This window comes from Ascidiella aspersa, chromosome 7 (genome assembly GCF_963924565.1).
Source record: "Ascidiella aspersa chromosome 7, kaAscAspe10.2, whole genome shotgun sequence".
Classification (NCBI taxonomy): Eukaryota; Metazoa; Chordata; class Ascidiacea; order Phlebobranchia; family Ascidiidae; genus Ascidiella; species Ascidiella aspersa.
The window spans coordinates 14228401-14248533 of NC_139453.1; positions in this window are offsets into that span (position 1 = coordinate 14228401).

Sequence of the window (20133 nt, forward strand, 5' to 3'; positions counted from 1 at the left end):
AGTTCCATGATCATGCTGACCATGTGTTTGTTAAAAATATTTATCACTGAATATGCTGCTATGTTAAATGACAATCCTCAGCAACGTGCAAGCTTGCTACAGGCTGTTGAAGATCACAGGCGATCATAAACAGGTTTTAAATAATTCGATAAAAAGTATTTTATTGAATATATGTGATAAATCAAATGACAACTCTAAAAATGGGGTAAAGTGGGGCTTTGGGGGTTTCAAGAATACATTTTAAGTTACATAAAACTGTAAAATAGATTAGTGATGCTTTCTTGCCATTGTTTAATATTAAAATTACAAGGTTTCTTTGTTTTTAAAGAAAAACGTACAGTATCGTGTTAGGGGAAGTCCCAGATTTTAGCAACTTTAGTGTGATAACTTTTGTCCAATTGTTTTGAAAACTTGTGAAACTGATTTTTATGTGACACATAAACATCCCTAGCTACCAGTCATCAGCTTTGCTGCGATAAGGGTCACACTTTGACGTTTGCAATTTTCATTTTTCTAAGTTTACTATAGGTTACTTTTAATTTGTTATTAGACCTCTTGTTTTGGTTTCTCATTAGCCTTAATAGCTCGGTCACTTAATTTAGGTTTATAAACATTGCCTAACTCACTATTTCTTGGCCATTCTAATGTTCTTTTATTGGCATATTTATAATTATATGGTCTTATTAATTTGTAAATCTATATTTACGCTGAATGTTAAAGAAAATCCTTGTCCGGAAATTATACCTCAATTATTTTTTACTGGGCGTAGTTAACAGTATATTTAATTGTTAATACTATGATGGCATTACATTGAATGTAGCATTTGATATGTTGGTGTAATGAGCATAAACTGTATGATGATGCTTGTAACTAACAACTAAAAGTGAACTTTAATGGTTGTTGCACAAAAACTGTGTCTGAAGTTTATACCTAGGCTAAAAAGTTTCAATATGTTGTATGTGTTTTGCACTGCAGCTGCATTCAATTTGTTAGTGGTGAAATAAACTTGGAATGTATATTAGCTTTGTCTGATTCGGATTTTCTTTCCTCTTTTTCTCTTATATTACCAATTTTGTGTGTCACCTAATTATATACTAGTAGATAATTGTAACATGGCTTGTAATCCAGCAATTTTTTGTTGTTGTGACCAATGTGTACTTTTAGTTAGGGACCTTATTAACAATCTTTGTAAAGCCACGCATGGGCACATTGATACTGTTGCTCAAAAGTTCTTACATTTGTGTTGAATTTTTGTTGATTTTTAATCAACAAATCCTCTTTTGAATTACAATTTGCGTTACTCTGGTATTATTTGTGTTTCACATTAGTACAAATCTAATTAAGCAGAGATGAGTGTCTGGGGGATATTCATTCATGCCCTTGTGGGGCGTGTTCATCTGAAAAGGAGCAGATGTAGCTCTCTGACTGGTTGGCCGCCTCTGGTACTATGTTTCCACCCGATTCGTCGGCAAATTTGGCTTAGCCATGCCACAGCATACTGCAATTTTGTCGCAAAGATAAGCCAAAGGAATATGATTTCCTGATTCCAGGATCACGCCTGTTAGCATAGAAAGAGAAATGTCTGATTCCCGTTGGATGGGGACTCCCCTTTACATTTTTGCGACTGAAACGCGGGAAAACGCGAATCTAGGCTAAAAGGCGCTTTTTTCAAGCAACATAATTTTATAAATTTTATTGGCGCTGGTCTAGAATCCTACAATGATTTTGCAGCTTGAAATTGCGCCGCTGTAAGCCTGTAATAACGTTATTTGTAAAATTAGCGCGACTGATAATGGAGTACAAACCGTTATCGCGACGAAAGTTTTGCGCGTTTGAGCGATTTTTAGTGGCTGGCCGCATTATACGTTGATTTTACATGGAATGCGCGGCTATGACCGCGGCTGAGGGTGTTTTGGCGTGCGTGTGGGTGGGTTAAGTGTTGTGATATTCATTGTTTAATTATTATACTTGACCCACACTAACCCAAATAATGTGCGTTTTGGTAGGATTCTAGACCAGCGCCAGTAACTTCTTGTACTTTTAGTGTAGGTTATAGTTATATAATGAAATGTAATAAATTGGCACAGAAGGGGCACGCATATGCAGGGTTTCTGTAGTTTATGTAATTGGCTGCCCTCTCAACAAACAACAGGGAAGCTCTTTTAACATTGTAGCTTTATATGTTTTCTCATGGAAAGGTGCCATTAAGCGTACAAAATGGAAGCTTGCTATACAAACTTAGCAACGTTTAGGGGAAGTGGCAAATGTCTTGTTTACCCATTAGCCCCATGCAGTACATAAGCACCAGTCTGCTGTCTGAATTTCATTGCACTTTACGCCGAGATCTCTGGCATACAGAAACAACTTTTAAGGTGTGCAATTATGTGTTTTTACACACCTTGTGTTGGAAATCCTACCACAAAATCTTTTTTCAATATTTAAGTGTACAGTATACCAATTTAGAAGTTGGAAACTCTGGTTGTTGCAGTGCTAAAATAAAGCTACGTCTAAAATTTGTTGTCGTTTTATAACTGACATGCACAGGCTCAGTGGGAGCTGTTTGAAACATGACAATTAACACAGATGCCTGCTGCAATTTGTTGTTACATACAACTTTATTTGAAGGGGATCAACAGCCCATATACAACAAATAAAACAATTTACAATTTGTGACCAAGCCCTTCTGGACTAGGGTTCCTCTTGTTCCCAGATCTTTTCACTCCTGGGAAACAGGATTGAAAAATGAAAATCCTGACGAAAATATTTGTGCCCAATTTCATCATTATGATGTTTAAAACTATTTTATTTTAGCTCCAAACATTCAATTATTTCTCCCTGGTGCTGACCACTGATATTTTCACACATTATATACCAGGGGTGGCCAACACGCGCGAGCCGCATGCGACTCTTCACGCAGTTATATGCAGCTCTTACGTTCTGTTGCACTTTTTTTAAATATTTTGATTTTGTGTGGTTAAGCCAGTGGTTCTCAAACTGGGGTCCACGAGATAATTTTCTGTGACCGCAAAGCATGCAACGTTACATAACACGACGCTCCCGAAGAAGGAAATTTTTGTGCAACTTACTTTTCCAAACCAAGCTGATTAGTTTAGGTTATTGCTCGCTTTTTGCAGCACTGACACTGTGGGCTATACGGTCACGGTTTTAAAACTGTCCGTGATTTCTTCACTCAAATAAAGTGATTCGTTAGAGGTTAACACAGCCAAGCTAATTCCAAAGAAGCCAAGTGCGCCGTCTCATTGATACCATTAAAAACAACGTGTAATTTTGTGTTTAATTGTGTATATTTTTAAGGAACCGTGAGCAATTAAAAATATTGCTGGGGGAACGTTGCAAAATTTCTGTAAAACAATTTAAGAAATACTGGGTTAAGTTATGGAATATTGCCGGTTCCGACTCTCGACTGTTTGCCTTAAGGCCATTGTATTTTTAGTAACACTTTTTAAAGAAGTTAAACGCAAATATATGCCCAAATAATATTGATAAATCACATTAGATCGAGAAATGTGTCGCGTCTCCTTTTAAATTAATATTTTGTCTATTTAACCAAATAAAGGCATTTTTTGTGGGAGTGAATAAGAAATGGAGTGATTCGTTTCTTGTGTGTTAAGTGTGGCTCTTTGAGGTTAACCAAGTAACAAATGCGGCTCTTGGTATGTGATTGGTTGGCCACCCCTGTTAAATACCTTGCATCATGCCTTCGGGAAGGCTTACTGAAATTAGTTGGATCAGGATTTTAGTGCAAGCAAAGAAAAGCCATTTTCTAGCATTGCTTGCATGCAAATCCTGATTAAGCTAACTGATTTTGGGGCACCAATTTTTTTCAATTTGGTAAAGAGTAAACGCAAAGTAAAAAAGAGTAACGCAAAGAAAAATGGTTTGCAAACACTGCAACACACATTGTTTGGGTTACCCTGCAGGTTGGCAAACAATAATGATGTTTTTTTTACTATTAAAAATAATCACATTTTTTTTTATTTACTATATAAAATAATGGTTTATGGAACTACTGAATGTATAGTACTTTTTGCCATATTTAAAGTACAGGTATTTCAATAACTTGCATTAATTCTTTTCTATAATTTGTCAAAGATCCTATCATTGGGTTAAAAATACCGTGAAACAAACACCACATACACTAATTTAATGGATTTCAACCAGCCTTTATCGATTTTTATAATACCTCATAATTTTTGCATTTGATTGCAGTTTAGTCCGAGCCCATCCGCAGATGTTTCAGTTTGAATGTTGTCTGGCTAAAATTTGATTTTTCTTGTGATCAATTCCCCTGTACCTAATATATCAGGGTGTACAATGTCTACATTTGATTATTCATTTTTGATTATTAATGGTCTCCTCCGCGGGACCTTCAAACCTATTTTCATGTTTTTCCGCATGACTCATAAAAAACGTTTTATAGGCAAACATATACCGAGTGAAAATTGGGTTTAGCAATGCTTGCAGAGTAACACAATGGTTCGACAGGGTATCAAAGGTTAAGAACCTCTGCTTTAGGGTTCAACAAATGTCCTTAAAATGGAATTGTGCACAGGGAAACTGTAAACCTGCGTATGTGTTGTAATGCTATACACACTTAAATTATATTATATCCAACGGAAAATGTCCTTTGTCACTCACATTTCAGGGCCAATTTTTATAAATCTGTTGTTTTCTGAATAGTACAATATGTTTCTTTATATGGGCTGTAGCATTTCTTAAACTTTTCCAATTCTGTTAACCCCTGTGTCAGAATTCTGCATTCCATTCACTCCTATTTAAAACATAATGCAAAGCCATATATTCTACTGAAGATTGTGAACAGATCTGTGTGTTCCTACAAATAGACTATTTTTTGCATTTTATGTAAAAATATATGGTATATTTGAGGAAACATTTGCCGACTAGTGATGCTTTTTTGTTGGGCAGTGTATTTGTTACAAATGCGTAGCCTGTTGTTCGTGTATATTGTATTTTTAGAATTTTGGCCGCCGTGACTTTACATCGGTTCACATTTTTTAAGAAATTCATCTTTTTCTTTTAAGAATTAAAACAAAACTATGCCCAGCGAAAATTATTTACAAATTTGAATATTGGGTTTAGTTTATATTGCTAAATATTTGTTATGTTTGTCTTGTTTTCAACCTCTTTTAGGCGTTTTAGATGGTTATCTATTTCTTGTGACCTTTTTCTTAAACCGTGTTTTGAATATGCTTATTTCCGAAACATTTTTTCTTGTTTAACTTGTGAATTTTCAAGTTTACAATTGATTAGTTTCTAATGAGTTTGTTTTTGCACTATAATATGAAAAAAGATTTTATTGAAAGGTGGTGATAGTGTTTTTGCAATATTGTAAAAAGTTAACAAAATGCTTTACATTATAAAAATCATGTAAATAACGCAATGTTATCAATAAAAAAGTTGATAAAACACTAATGACTAAGCTAAGCCAAGTCATTTAAAGCAAAACGTTAATGCACCCATAAAGTCATTGAATTACGGTACTACAGCACGGATGCGTTTTACGTATATTGTGTCAAATAAAGGGGGAGGGGCTGTTTAGGAAAGAAATTGTTATATGGAATGTTGCGTTCCAGTTGTCTGGACGACGTTGAGTTGTTCTAGCCAAGTTAAAAAACGCTTAGCCAAAGTTAAAAAAAAAACAATTTTAAAAATGGCTAAACGTATTTTGTTAAATAAAATCGGGTTTATTCGCCATCCTTCCAACACTATAGTGTTAAATACGAAACAAGTTGTTGGCTGCTTATCTATTTGCTTTCCTCTGAGCATCCGTAGCTCAACTCATAGAGTGAAATTGTGGGGACGAGGTCAAAAGTTCGAAACTCGCCGCAGGCTACATTTTTCTAATCTTGCCTTGCCTGCATAATTAATAGACTGATTTAGTTAGTCACTTTTAGGTTATCTCTGATCAAAAGACGGCTTCAGAAGGGATCGCAGTGGTTGTAATGTACACGTATGTCGTATGTGTGTGTTTATTGAAAATATGAAAACATTTTGACCGATGAGTGTCTTCATCACTGGACATTCTGACTACTAATTGTATATCTGATCCTGTATTTGCCTTTTGTTTTCGATTGATACTGTCCTCATCAAACTTTCTACTTTTTTGACATGTAACTTGCCCTATAAATTTGTGAATAACGACTTTGCAATTTTGAAGAATACTAGCGCCACCTTGCAGGTGTTGCTATATTTATTTCCTTGTCCTTTACTCGTCCCCTATTTTTTTCATTAATAATTTTCTTTATCCCCGCATGTTAACAACAGTCTTGTGTATAGCCAAGGCTGACACCTAGTGTCTCCGTGTTGTCACCTTCATTAGCTCTTTGGAGAACGGGGTCACTGGGCAAATAGATGTCCCAATGGCGACCGAGCACCACCCGCCAACACATCCCCGATAATCAATGCTCAAAACTTTCCTCCACTGACGCAGACAGCCCAAATTAACAACCTAATAGAAGTAATAGACTCTCGGGAGAGAAATAAAACAAGTAGCTCTGGTGGAGACACCCAAAAAACCCCACCCAAAAACCCTTTTCAAAAATATGCGGAGGAGCATGGGCACAGAATGTTCTCCTTCTCAACAACTTCTGAAACAAACCGAGAGAAGGCCAAACACCCACACCACCAAGCTCCAAAAATAAAAATAAAACACCCCCACCCGGGACTTTCAACCACACAGTCGCCTAAAATGTAGTCGGTTTTTTCTTCCCCTCCGCAACTCCCTTCAACTCGCATCTGAAACAATTAAACATAGCAACTTTAAACATACAAGGAATTAGGAAAAAACTAGACCAAATCTCTCACTTTATTACAAAAAATAACTTGGACATCCTTACCCTACAGGAAACCAACCAATTTAAATCATACAATACTTAACAATTGGGCGCAAAAAAATCAAATAAAACCCTATATTAACATCCAAATCACCCCAAAAATACAAGGCACCGGCACCATATTTCTTGTAAACCAAAACATAACAAACTATTACCAAATCACCCACAAAATTATAGAACAAAATAGAATTCACTGTTTAGAACTTCTAAACCAACACCAAAACGAAAAAATTATCATAATAAATTTGTATTTTAACCCCGCTAAACCTATAATTAGAAAACAACAGCAAAATCAAATTGCCAAGTACATTTCAAACCTCGATACCAAAAACATAATTATCTTAGGAGACTTTAATTTTACATACGAACAAATCGATACAATAGAGAATAACCCATACTAGAATGGATGCAAAAAACTGGAAAGAAATTAAACAACGCTTTAATCTTACTGACCCCTATAGAAAACTAAACCCGGACGAAAAAATATACACACACGTTACAAGTCGATCCGCAACCCGGATCGACAGAATCTATGTCGCCGCCCCCTTGATACAAAAAATAAAAAACTCATATCACAACCTAGCCTTATTTACTGACCACAACCAATCCCCAACCATCACGATCCAAATCAATAAAAATAAAAAAAAAGGCAAAACCTATTGGAAATTGAACAATTCTTTATTTCAGGACAAATTTTACCGGATGTCTATTGAAAAACTAGTAAATGAATTTAAGGACGAAAATACTTTAGAAAATAAACTAGAATGGTGGGAACAATTAAAAAAAAGGATCAAAAACCACACTATAAAATTCTCAAAATACAAGATTGAACAAGAAAGACAGACCGAACAATACCTAAAGCAACAACTAGAACGCACCGTAAACCTCCTTCAACAAAACGACCCAAATATAAACAAAAGACACCAACAAATCATACAAGAACTAAAAAAAATAGAAACGCAAAAACATCAAGGACACAAAATTAGATCGCGAATAAAAAATATTGGAAACAACGAAAAACCGACTAAAGATTTCTTCTCATTAGAGAAATCCAACCAAACAAAACAGGAATATACCAACTAAAAAACGACGCAGGCCACACAACAACACAACCAGACGAAATCAAAAAAACTATACACCAATTTTACTCCAATCTTTGGGCTACAAATAACCAGATAAATTATCAAGAACAAAAAAAAATACTAGATCAATTTGGAAATAACAACGATAATAACTCCCCTGAAAAAAATTTAGATAACTCCCCTTATATAACCAAAAATGAAATAATATTAGCAATAAATTAACTAAATAATAATTCCACTCCAGGCTCTGACGGACTTTTCAGCGAATTTTATAAAACCTTTCAATCACTCTTAATTCTTGATCTAACCGACCTATATACAAACATTTTTATCCAAAAAGAAATTACTAAATTGATACCAAAAAAAGGTGACCTTAACTTAATAAAAAACTGGAGACCCATTTCCCTAGTAAATACAGATTACAAAATTCTAAGCAAAATAATATCAAATAGACTAATACTACAAATAGATAACCAAATTGACACGGCACAAAAATGTGGCCTTAAATCTCGACAAATGCAAGAAATACACTACAATATAAATTCGGCGATAGAATTCAGTAGGGAAAAAAACACCAATTTGGCACTACTAATTACGGATTTTGAAAAAGCTTTCGATCGCGCTGACCACAATCTGATTTTTAGAATCCTCCACAAATTCAAAGTAGAGGAAAATCTAATCAAATGGGTCTCTATCCTATATAAAAACATAATTAGTAAAATAGAAATTAACGGCCAAAATTCAGACGAAATTAAAATAAAAAGAGGAGTCCGTCAGGGCTGTTCCCTATCCATGCTCTTATATATCTGCATTGGACAAGTGCTAGCAAAACTAATAAATAACAACCGGCAAATAAAAGGATTTAAAATTGGAACAAACACTTTAAAATTACAACAATACGCAGATGACAACACCTTTTTTGTCACTGACCAAAATTCAATTACGCAACTTTTTAAGGAATTGGATAAATATGAACAAATTACGGGCCAAATTTTAAATAAAAATAAAACCAAACTAGACGGGGGTGCGGTTGTTGTATATTTTGTCAGGGGATATATTTTCAGGGCTTAGTGTTTATTTTCAATTTTTACTTTATTTTAATTTTTTTTTTTTAATTTTTTTTTTAATATTTTGTATTGTGTACTTTATATTATATATTTTGTTTTTCATTTTCCTTAACTTGTTTCTGCAAGCAAAAACAGATATGGGCCGAAAACTTCCCCACTTAAAATATGCCTTTGATGCGAAAGTGGTTCAAATATGGCGTAGAATTTGGGGAATGATCGAAACATATATTTGATAAATAGAATTTACTTAGATAATGCATATGGCTATTTTATTAAATTTTGACCAGCTTACGTGTTTGAAAATCAAATATTATCATTCTCTTAAAGACTAAAAATGGTTTAACGCCTATGGTTTGCTATACTTTTGCAAACTTTCACTAGGTAATTTTTTACCATAGCTTGGTCCGAGCAATCACTGTTAAAACAGGCTTTAAATCTGTTTCTTTCAAACAATATGAAAAACACTATTACGTGCCTAATACGCAAACTATTAAATCGAAAGTTTTGCTAGATAAGTTTAGGCCTGATGTTGGTATGCTGGTTGGAGCAATATGCACAACAGGTGCTAACAGAGAGGCGTAGACTGCCATAAGATTTCGCATTTAAACTTGCGGCGGTAAATACACCCTATTGACACTTAATTATTAGGCGAAGCTTATCGCGAAGTAATTGGTCGCCCCAAAAAATGCTGACGCCGCATTTAAAGCAATCATTATAAATGTGTCGCCGATATTCTGCCTTGAACATCCCTACTCGAAATGCTTCCCTCCGTTAATTGTACGGTGGGTGAAACTTTATTCACGGCCTTACCTCTTTGTGTATTACCGCGACAATACGATGAAATACGATTTGGAGAATATTGGAAACATCGTATTTGGAGAATATTTGCTATTTGCACCTGTTCTGTATGTTACTCCAATCCAACATATCTACACACAATTATAAGTTGTGTATAATAATATAATAACTTATGGCTTTGAAGCGAAGGGCGTTCAAATATGGCGTAGATTTTGGCAAATGATCGAAACATACATTTGATCAATAAAAATTTACGTAGATAATGCTTACGGCCATGTTATTACATTTTGGTCAGCTAGCATGTTTAAAAAGTCAATATTTTCATTCTCTCAAAATGATTTAACGTCTATGGTTTGCTATACTTTTTCCAACTTTTACTGTGTAAATTTTTACCATGCCTTGGTCTGAGCAATCACTGTTGAAACAGAGTTTAAATCTGTAGTTTTGAGCAATATGCAAACACGTTTATGTGCCTAATAAGCCACGTTTTATATTGAAAGTTTTGCCAATTTAAATCCAATAAACGCAAGATTTATTTATTTATGACGCCATGTTATGACGTAGCTTTGTAACGTCGTCGTTAAGAATGCGTTAAACTTAAGCTTTTTGTTGTTGCGGCCCTTGTATAATTATATTTGCTTAGACCTGGTGTTGATATGTTTGAATGGTGCAACAATTACAACATTTGCTAACAGAGATGTGTACACTGCCTGTAGGATTCGCATTTAAATTTGCGGTGGTAAAATATTTTGTGTTGTAAGAGCAATAGGTTTTTTTACTTAGAGAGGCCTCTTTATGAAAGGCAAGTCGCATGTGCATAGTTTTACTAGGCAAGCCACTTCCAACACAAATGTTGCACGCGCGGGACAATAGGGCGCAGCAGGGATGCCAGCAGCCGCCTCGTCGCGACGCGACGCGAGCTGGACAAAGCAAGCGAATATGAACGAATTCTGTATGAAAGTTTTTCTGCTGCTAGATGGCTGTCGTTAGCTACAAAGTGCTAAAACGCAATATTTCAGGTTTTTACCCCCCAAGCAAAGGCCCCTGGGAGTGCAGCCTCATAAACTTTTACAAAGCACCTACATACCACTCTACGCCATGTCTGAAAATTTGAAGGTTCTACGATGTCTACTTTTTCTATAAAGCTTCGGACAAAAGTCGGTCTGAAACAAACCATAGGAAACCATAGGAAACCAAAAAAGAATAGCGGCAAAAACAAGATATGTCCCGAAAATAAATTTTCGGCCCATATAAAAAATACTAACACTTGTCCAAAGCTTCAAATCGTTGCTATTTCCTAAATATAACCAATTCTTCACCAACCAAATTAAAATCCTTGGAATGATTTATAACGAAAACAACAATAATAATAAACCAAACTGGGATCTGGTCCGAGGTCAAATTATAGCAATTATCAAAAAATACGAAAATTTAAATTTAACAATGTTTGGAAAAATTACCATCATCAACTCTCTATTAGTTTCCAAAATAATTCATATAGCTAGAATAAAAATACCAACTAGGGAACTCATTAAGGAATTTCAATTTTTAATAAATAAATTTCTCTGGCACCCCCAAAGATTGGAGCCTCTAAACCGCAGAAAATTAGAATCTGACATTAACAAAGGAGGTTTAAAAATGATCAACATGCAAAATAAATTTACGGCGGCTCAAATGGAAAGAATTAGATACCTTACTCGAATAACCAAACCAACCGAAATATACCACAACTGGTCATTGTATCAGATTAGCTTCAAAATTAGAAAAATAAACACCAAATTATCCCAAAAAGAAAAAAACCCAACCAAACTTGGCAATTTGTGCTGGATAACTACCAAAAAATTGAAGTTCAAAACAGTGAATTCGATTGGAACAAATCTAAATTAAAAACCATATACAAAATTTTAAACGAAATTACGGCCCAAGAAACTTTAATAAAAATGCGAAACTCGGACGATAACATAAACTGGCAAAAATTACTTTTAAGAAATCAAATTCAAAAAATTTTATTTACTTATCAAGAACGACAAACATCCTACCTTATCGCACAGGGTGCCTTCTTCTGGGGCGATTTCTATAGAAAAAAAGAAATCTTCAGGAACTCTCAAGGAAACCAGATTTATCTAAATTGTAACTTTTGCAACTCCACTACCGACAATTCAAAACATTTAATTACGGACTGCCAAATTCCCAAACAAATTCTATATAAATTAAATCAATTCGCTATTAAAAATTATAATCACATATTCCTGCCGGATAAGGATGCCATCCTATATAATCAAAACTCCACCCATTTCGAAAATAATCTAATAAACCTAAAACTACTTCAATTATTAACCATAAAATTTATCTAGAAAAAGAAAATAAATACATTACGGACAAACTAAAATTTATCAACGAAACTTTTTGGAAAATTAAGTGCAAATTCAAAACCTACTTATCCGATATGACTAGCAAACTAGGAAAAGACCAATTTATTGATATATTTAAACCAAATTAAAACAATTGCGGAATATAAGTGCAGTGCACGAACCAAAAACAAATATACCTAAATGTATCTAATCGCAAATAAATAAAAAAGCTTACCTCGTCTTCCGTCAATTTTCTTTCTTTCCCTCTATTAACACTGTCTGTACCTCTGGTGATGGCAAAAAAACACTAAGTTCTTTTCTTCCATATCTTTTTTCCCTCTTACTCTCAGTTATCTGGTTAGTGTGACCAAATCCTAAAATATATAATTTGATGTTCTATCATTTTTGTTGGTGACCCCTATTTTTGCCATTTTTGTACTTGTGTATTCTTGTCCTATTTTGTACCATAACCGTATCATAACTATACACCCCACAAACAGGAAAAAAACCACCGGCACTTGGGCGAAGAGGCATTAAACAAATCATGAGGCCAGTCATACCCAAACCATCCCCCGATAGGCCTCCCCTCCCATTATGGATTCCGTGCCATTCCCTACTAAAGGAGTGGTAGACGGTTGTCCGGAGGCGGAAGCCCTCACCTTATAAATATAATAAAATTACATGGGTATCCGTTTTGGTTTTAAAGTAATACCAAACGACTAAAATCTGAGTTTTTTGCCTAAGATAAAAAACAAAAAAAAAATTGGTTTGATTATACCCGCCTTAGACGGCCAAGCCTTAGTACGGCGAAGCCCTTGCCAAAATTCCAATCATATAGCGCCACCTAGTGCTCACGACACTAGCTTTCTCCAAATTTCATGCTCCACAGCGCCATCTAGCGGCCATATCTCTTTCAATCCTATTTTCCAACCCTAAAATCTTACAATGTGCTCAACCCTGGCAATGTCTGGATTCGACTTCTTCGGTCCAAGCAAATCAATCAACTTAATCATAGTAAAACCAAAATATCTTAGATCCCTGCATAATATGCTCCAATTCATCAACGACACAAATGGAGCATTTGTAGGACTAATAAAACACATAACAGGTTTTCGAATGATCAACTTCAACAAACAAATCTTTCAAATAACGTTTGTCACAAATGAAACCAGTAATAAATTTCTAGAATACTTCAAGCAGCCGAAAAATGTACGCATAAACGACCAACTAGCCAAAATTATGGCAGAGGAACCCCCAAACCTCTAGTCAAAATTACCCTGACCCCAACTCCGTGTGAGTGGGAAAACACACACATTGAAACAATCTCCAACGAATATAAATGGGGAAAAATTAAAAAAATAAAATTCCTAAACCACAAGAACTACCCAAATATTCGCAATGGCTTTACCGAAATCTACTACGAAGAAATCAATCTAGAAAGAATACCCGATGAAATTACACTCTTCAATATAAACATAAACATTATTAAACAAAATGGAAACAAGAAAACACCAACATGTAAAAAGTGCGACCAAACAGGCCACTTCCCAAACAACTGTCCCAACCCAAAAGAAAACAACAATTACAAAACTCAAATTCTAGAAGAACTCTACGAATATCAATATTTACCATCAGAAGACAACACATCAAACGACGATGATTTCAATTCTACAAAAAGCCCCCCAACCCCCTCACAACCTCCACCAGGCAAACGCCAATGTACAGACCAAACTTCAAACTCAACCAGAACAACACATACTGGATCACCTTCACAAATAACAACCAATGATGAACACTCAAAAATAACATCTCAAGAAAACCAAGAAATGGAAAAAACTGAAAATGAAGAAAAACTTAACACCACAATGAAAACCACAGAAAACATACCAAAAATTCGAAAATACGAAAGAAACAAAAAGAATGATGAACCTCCTTAAACTTTAACTTTCTGTTAACGTCTTTTGTTCCTTTCTTCTTACAGAAACACAAAATGACAAGACCCACACTATTTCTCATACTCCGATTTACTTATTTTGTGTTCTCCACATCCCATCCTTTTGCTTTGCCTCGTTTTTCGCTTAGAAAAGGCATAGGTAAGTGATGAAAGGAAATAAATAGAAATATTATATTCTGATATCTATGCCAAAGAAAAAAAAAAAAAAAAAAAAAAAAACAGTCGAGATCGAACTTGCGAAACGAGAATTTTGAGGCCAAAATATACACTTTAGTCTTACCTCATTCACATTACATTCGACATGTTGATTTGTAATATCAATAATTACAATTTAAATCAAAATTCAAATTTTTAGTTTAATTTTAATTTATTTCCCAACCGAAACGAAACATATGATTACCTTGAGACACAGATTTCAGTTCGAACTATTTACTTCACAAACAGTTTAGAACAGGGTGATCTAAAGTTGACAGCATCGCGGGCCACAATATTTCATGCATATTCATTGCGGACCACAAACATAAGGTCACAGGAGCGGATCAACGATTTTGTTTGATCGGGGCAAGAAATGTTAAAAAATGACGTCACAAAGCATCGTCAAGGACTTAAAAGTTCCAGAAGCATGCTGCATTAGTCCGACTTGTGCGCAAATGAAACGGAGTATTATTGATACTGGGAAAAATGGTGCGAAAAATTTGCGTATTTGACAAAAGTTTTAATGTAGAAGACTGCTTTTTATAAGCTTGGAATGTTCGCGGAAACCGTACGAATCTTAGTAAAGTTTAAAGAGCGATGCTGCATAGGCTACTAATCGCTAAATTACAAAGACGTTATCATTCCGCGCAAAAATGTATTAACCAGATAAATTTGGGTAAAATTGCATCTTAGAAAGGGACGCGTTAGCCTAAAGTCACATGAAAACCTTTAAAACAATGCTTTTCAGCAGCGTGATATATTTTACGGTCTATTTTTTTCATTAATAATAATTTATATAGGGTCATACTTTTTATTTAATCTTCATGTCAAAAAAACGAAAAACAAAGCGCAAATAAATCTTATAAGTTTGCAAAACATCCATTTTACAAAGTTACATATTATAGGACGCACTGCGGCTTTTCCTAAACCGGTCTAACAGATACAAAATGTAAGCGTTCTTGCCACCCCTTGGGTCCGAATTTTGTGAGCGATAGGAAACTGGTTTATTTAACGATATGAAAGAAAAATGTAATCATACACAAACAATTGCAGACTGTTCGTTGCTCGACGCATAGCTTTCATGTTCGAAGTAAATATTTCGAGATGGATTTCGAGTTCGAATTATTTACTTCATAAACTGTACGAACATTTTAGATTGACGCATAACTTTTATGGTCGAAGTAAACATTTGAGATCGACTTATTACGTTCGCGATCAACTCGAATTATTTACTTCACAAACTGTACGAACAGTTTAGATCGACGCATAACTTTTATGTTCGAAGTAAAGATTTGAGATCGACTTATTACGTTCGCGATCAAGATATGGATTTCGAGTTCGAATTATTTACTTCACAAACTGTACGAACAGTTTAGATCGACGCATAGCTTTCATGTTCGAAGTAAAGATTTCGCGATCGAGATATGGATTTCGAGTTCGAATTATTTACTTCATAAACTGTACGAACAGTTTAGATCGACGCATAACTTTCATGTTCGAAGTAAAGATTTCGAGATCGACTTATTACGTTCGTGATTGAGATATGGATTTCGAGTTCGAATTATTTACTTCACAAACTGTACGAACAGTTTAGATCGACGCATTACTTTCAATAATGCTTTTGAAATAGACTTATTAACTTGTGATCGAGATATCAATTTAATCGAATTTGATTTATGTTAATTATGATCGAAAATTTACGAAACGACCGAGTTTCTCGAGATCGACTTATGTGCGTAGGTCGCAGTAAATATTTAATGTCAAATTGTAAACTTTTTCCTGTTAAAACTGTTAAAAATGTAACAAAACACATCAAATATTACTTAAACACTTATTAACACATAACCTAGAGAAGAAGCTTTCGCTAAAACTTGCTTTTTAACATTTTCTTTTGTCTTAAAGGAAGTTTTTGGCCTATTTAACGCTAAACGTTATAACTCTTAGTTGAATACTAATCCTGGCATTAAGCGACAGTGGAGTGCACTGTAAGCCCGTGCTGAATATATTTACGTGTTAATCTTTAGTCACAAAAATATTTTAACTAAATTTAATTTACAGCAGAATTGTCATACCCGCTAGGTGGCGCTAGAACTTATCAATATAACAAAGTCGTTTTTTAATAAATAAGAAAGGTAAATTAAACGTCTTCGCTCAGGTTATTGAGACCACCATGCAAATCAGCATGATTTGAAAACAAATATGTATTAATTACAGTACCGTCTTCCATTATTAATTGTTGTTTCGCTTAACATTACGCAAGTTAGAAAGTCTTTCGCAACCTGATACTGATAGAAAATAAATTTCACTAGAAAATACTTATTTTCCGTATTGGCAGTATCCATCGAAAACGTTTGCGTAAACACAGCAGAATGTTTAGGACGTGTCGTATATGTTAAGTGATCAGTTGGAAATGACCTACCATCTACTATACGTTCAATAATATGTGAACAAATATGTGAATTGCGGCATTTAAAACAACGTTTTGTGAAAACGACCTGATTCATTAATAATTATTTACGATTTTTTTTTAATCAAGTATGTTAGTCAACGAAGTTATGAAACACGTTTTAAACTTGGCTCGAACAACTCAAGTGTCGTCCATTGTACGACAACTTACTCTTTACTATTTGTTGAACCTTAAAACTTTGGGTTGCCTCAAAATTGCACTTAAACTTTTGCCTAAAATGATTTCACATTAAGTATTTTGGAAAAAATGATTTGTCTTAAACTTAATGTTTTAGTTGAATACATTTTTAGCAAAGGAGCATTATTCTCTTGTTTAAAGCAGTTTTTTTAACTTAAATTGGACTTGGAAGAGTTTCTAAATGACTTGCTTGCCTTGACAACACTGTAAACACAACATCACCGCCTTTTAATAATAACTGATTTGTTTATTATCACTATGTCGCAAAAAATAACTCTTTTGAAACTCTTTATGTTATAAATAAAAAATACCAATCTAACAATTAACAAAGTTACCGAATATGGTTGTATTGTTTTGTTTTTTAGAGAGGAACATACTCAAACAATTGTTAACAAGAAGGTCAACTGATTACGTTTGTGGTACTATTCTAAATAGAACGACAGGAAAAAGACAAACGCGAGAAATTTTCAAATAGACAAAAAGTATTTTCCAAAGCAACACAAAATAAATCCAATATTCAAATTTGCAAATAATAACTAGGCATAGTTTTATTTCTAATTGTAGATGCAAAATATGCACTTATTTTATAAGTGAGAAACAGTTTAGTCAAAATAACAAACGTCCAAAATTCTGTTATACCAATGATAGATACCTGCTAATTTTACAACGTTATACATACAAAGTGGAAACAACGTCACCAGTGTGACAAAGCAGTAAAAATACGTTTTCATAAAAAACATATTCAATGACGGAGTAGGCCGTGACCAGCAGAAATACCCAAGCTCAAAATAAAAACAAAGAAGAATTATAAGAGCCACTGAATATGACAATTGCGCACGGAACTGTTTGTCATTTAGAACAGATCCAATGTTTTAGAAAAAACATGGGTTATGTCACTGGTTTTGAACCTTTTATGAGCTGTGGTTTCCTTCCATAAAATCACAACAACTTGTGACCTTTACGCTTACATTTCAGTGTTTAGGAAACAAATATTTTAAATATAAAATGACCGACACTTCCCAAAGACTGTTCTTACAGCCACTCTACACAACAAATAAGTCAATGCGTTTGGGCAGAAAAACGATGGAGGTTGTAGTTAGATTTATACAGAAGTAGGTAGCAAATGATGAATTTTTAAAATAATCTTTATTAATTTTTAAACATTGAAAGGAGTTGTCTTCGTGGATGAATCTTTAAAATAATCTTTACTAATTTTTAAACATTGAAAGGAGTTGTCTTCGTGGCGTTGTTAATGGAATCTGTAAAGTTGTTCAGTATATATAAAAGTTGTTAATATGTATATGAAGTGGCAAACATGCCAATATTCATAGATTAACACTGAATTAGAAACAAAAGTGCTATCACATAGTGAAAAAATCGATTATGTCTCTATTAGGGTTAAAGTTTAAGATAATGCAGTTCGAAAATACAATTAGTTATTTTTAGACACTCTAATTTTTATCCTGAAACTATGTTTTAAGGAAATAATAAAATTTAGACCATTGTTATTTCATAATACCTGTTTTTACTTATAATCTTTTTTAAACGATTTATCCTCCATAGTCATCGACTCATCTCATTTGGTTTTTAAATTATCATGTTTATTTTTGACTTTCAGTATTTCATATACACATTATAATATTATAGTATATTAAAACAGTAGTAGCGACACTAGCGGAAGTCACGTGATTTCATGCTTGACCAGGGAGAGTCACTTTCAGAAATAATGGCTGGCGGAGATACGAAAACTTGTAATCTTAGATGAAAAGCAGGACTTGTAGGACATATGGTTTAAATTAATTACTCATATTTAGAGAGTATACCACATAGGCATCTAATAAATCCTAGGTGTTATAGTATCTATTATAATATTTTTTTAAAGTCGTATAATGTGTCAGTTGAGATGACCGCTCAGTCAGCCACCTTATCTCATACTTAATTAAAGAAATAAACGTTTAAACACAAGCTTGAAGTGAGTATGTTGAAAGGTAGTTCAGATAACACACCATAATACTTTATTGGGCGCTTGTCTGGAATCCTACCACATTTTGTCCGGGAGTTCATGTTGCTAACAATATTTGGGTTAGGGTGAGAGTTAGCGTCTGGGTGTGCACCTTGTGGGTGAGTCAAGGGTTATTTTTATAATTCTAACATATTTTTACCTTTCCTTGCAATTTTAACTTTAACAACTAGTTTCTTTAGTGTTAAAATAAATGTGGTAGAATTCTAGACCAAAGCCTTTATTTTATTTTTGCATTTAAATGTTAATATTTTTTTTGGTATTTTGAGAAATAGCAAGTCTTTTTAATGGCTTGTTAGGGAATTCCTAAATGGTATATTTCAATGCATGCCAAACACTGTTAAAGTTGTTGTTTGGGACTGGATGCTTTTTTCTCTATAAACATTATTTTTGCTATGTATGCAGTCTTATAAATATTCAATATGGTAATTAATAACTGTGGCGTGCCTGGTTGTAATAGGTCGAGAAAAACTGCAAAACGGAGAAAACTTCCGACCCGTTCCATTTTTGCTGTATTAAATCCTGACATTGGCCGCATCTCTGCTGAAGAGCGTGGTGCCCATAGGCAGAATTTAAAAAAGTTTATTTTATCAATAAGAGATGCATCTAGCAATCTGGATAACCTTCATACACTGTTACATAAACAACAGTAAGTTAGTGTTTGTTTATATATAAAGTTGTTATGTTAATTTAGTAAAATGTTTATTTCAGGGTTGGCATCTGTGAGATCCATTTTCATCCCGAAGATATTGTGGTGAAAGGAAAGTTAAAATCCATAAAAATTGGATCCACTCCATGCCTTTTTCTCCCAAAAATATTATATAGTAAAACACCTAGAAAATTGCCAGCTATCCGAACTCAGTCTGCCCATTCAAGTTTAGCTCCCCAGAAACAAGCTACAAAACAGTTGAAAAATACATATTATAATTTACCAGAAAATATAAAAGGTACAGCAAGTTACACAGAGAAAATGCAATTGAAGTATCGATAGTAATATACAAGAAATTTTTTTTAAACCAACTAGCATTATTTTAGTTTTTACTGCAGTGATTGTCAAACTAAGTGTTATGTTACCCGAGTTTTTAGTTTAATTGTAATGTTTATTGAGCCTACAACTACTTATTTTACTTTTTTTGGTAAAATTGTT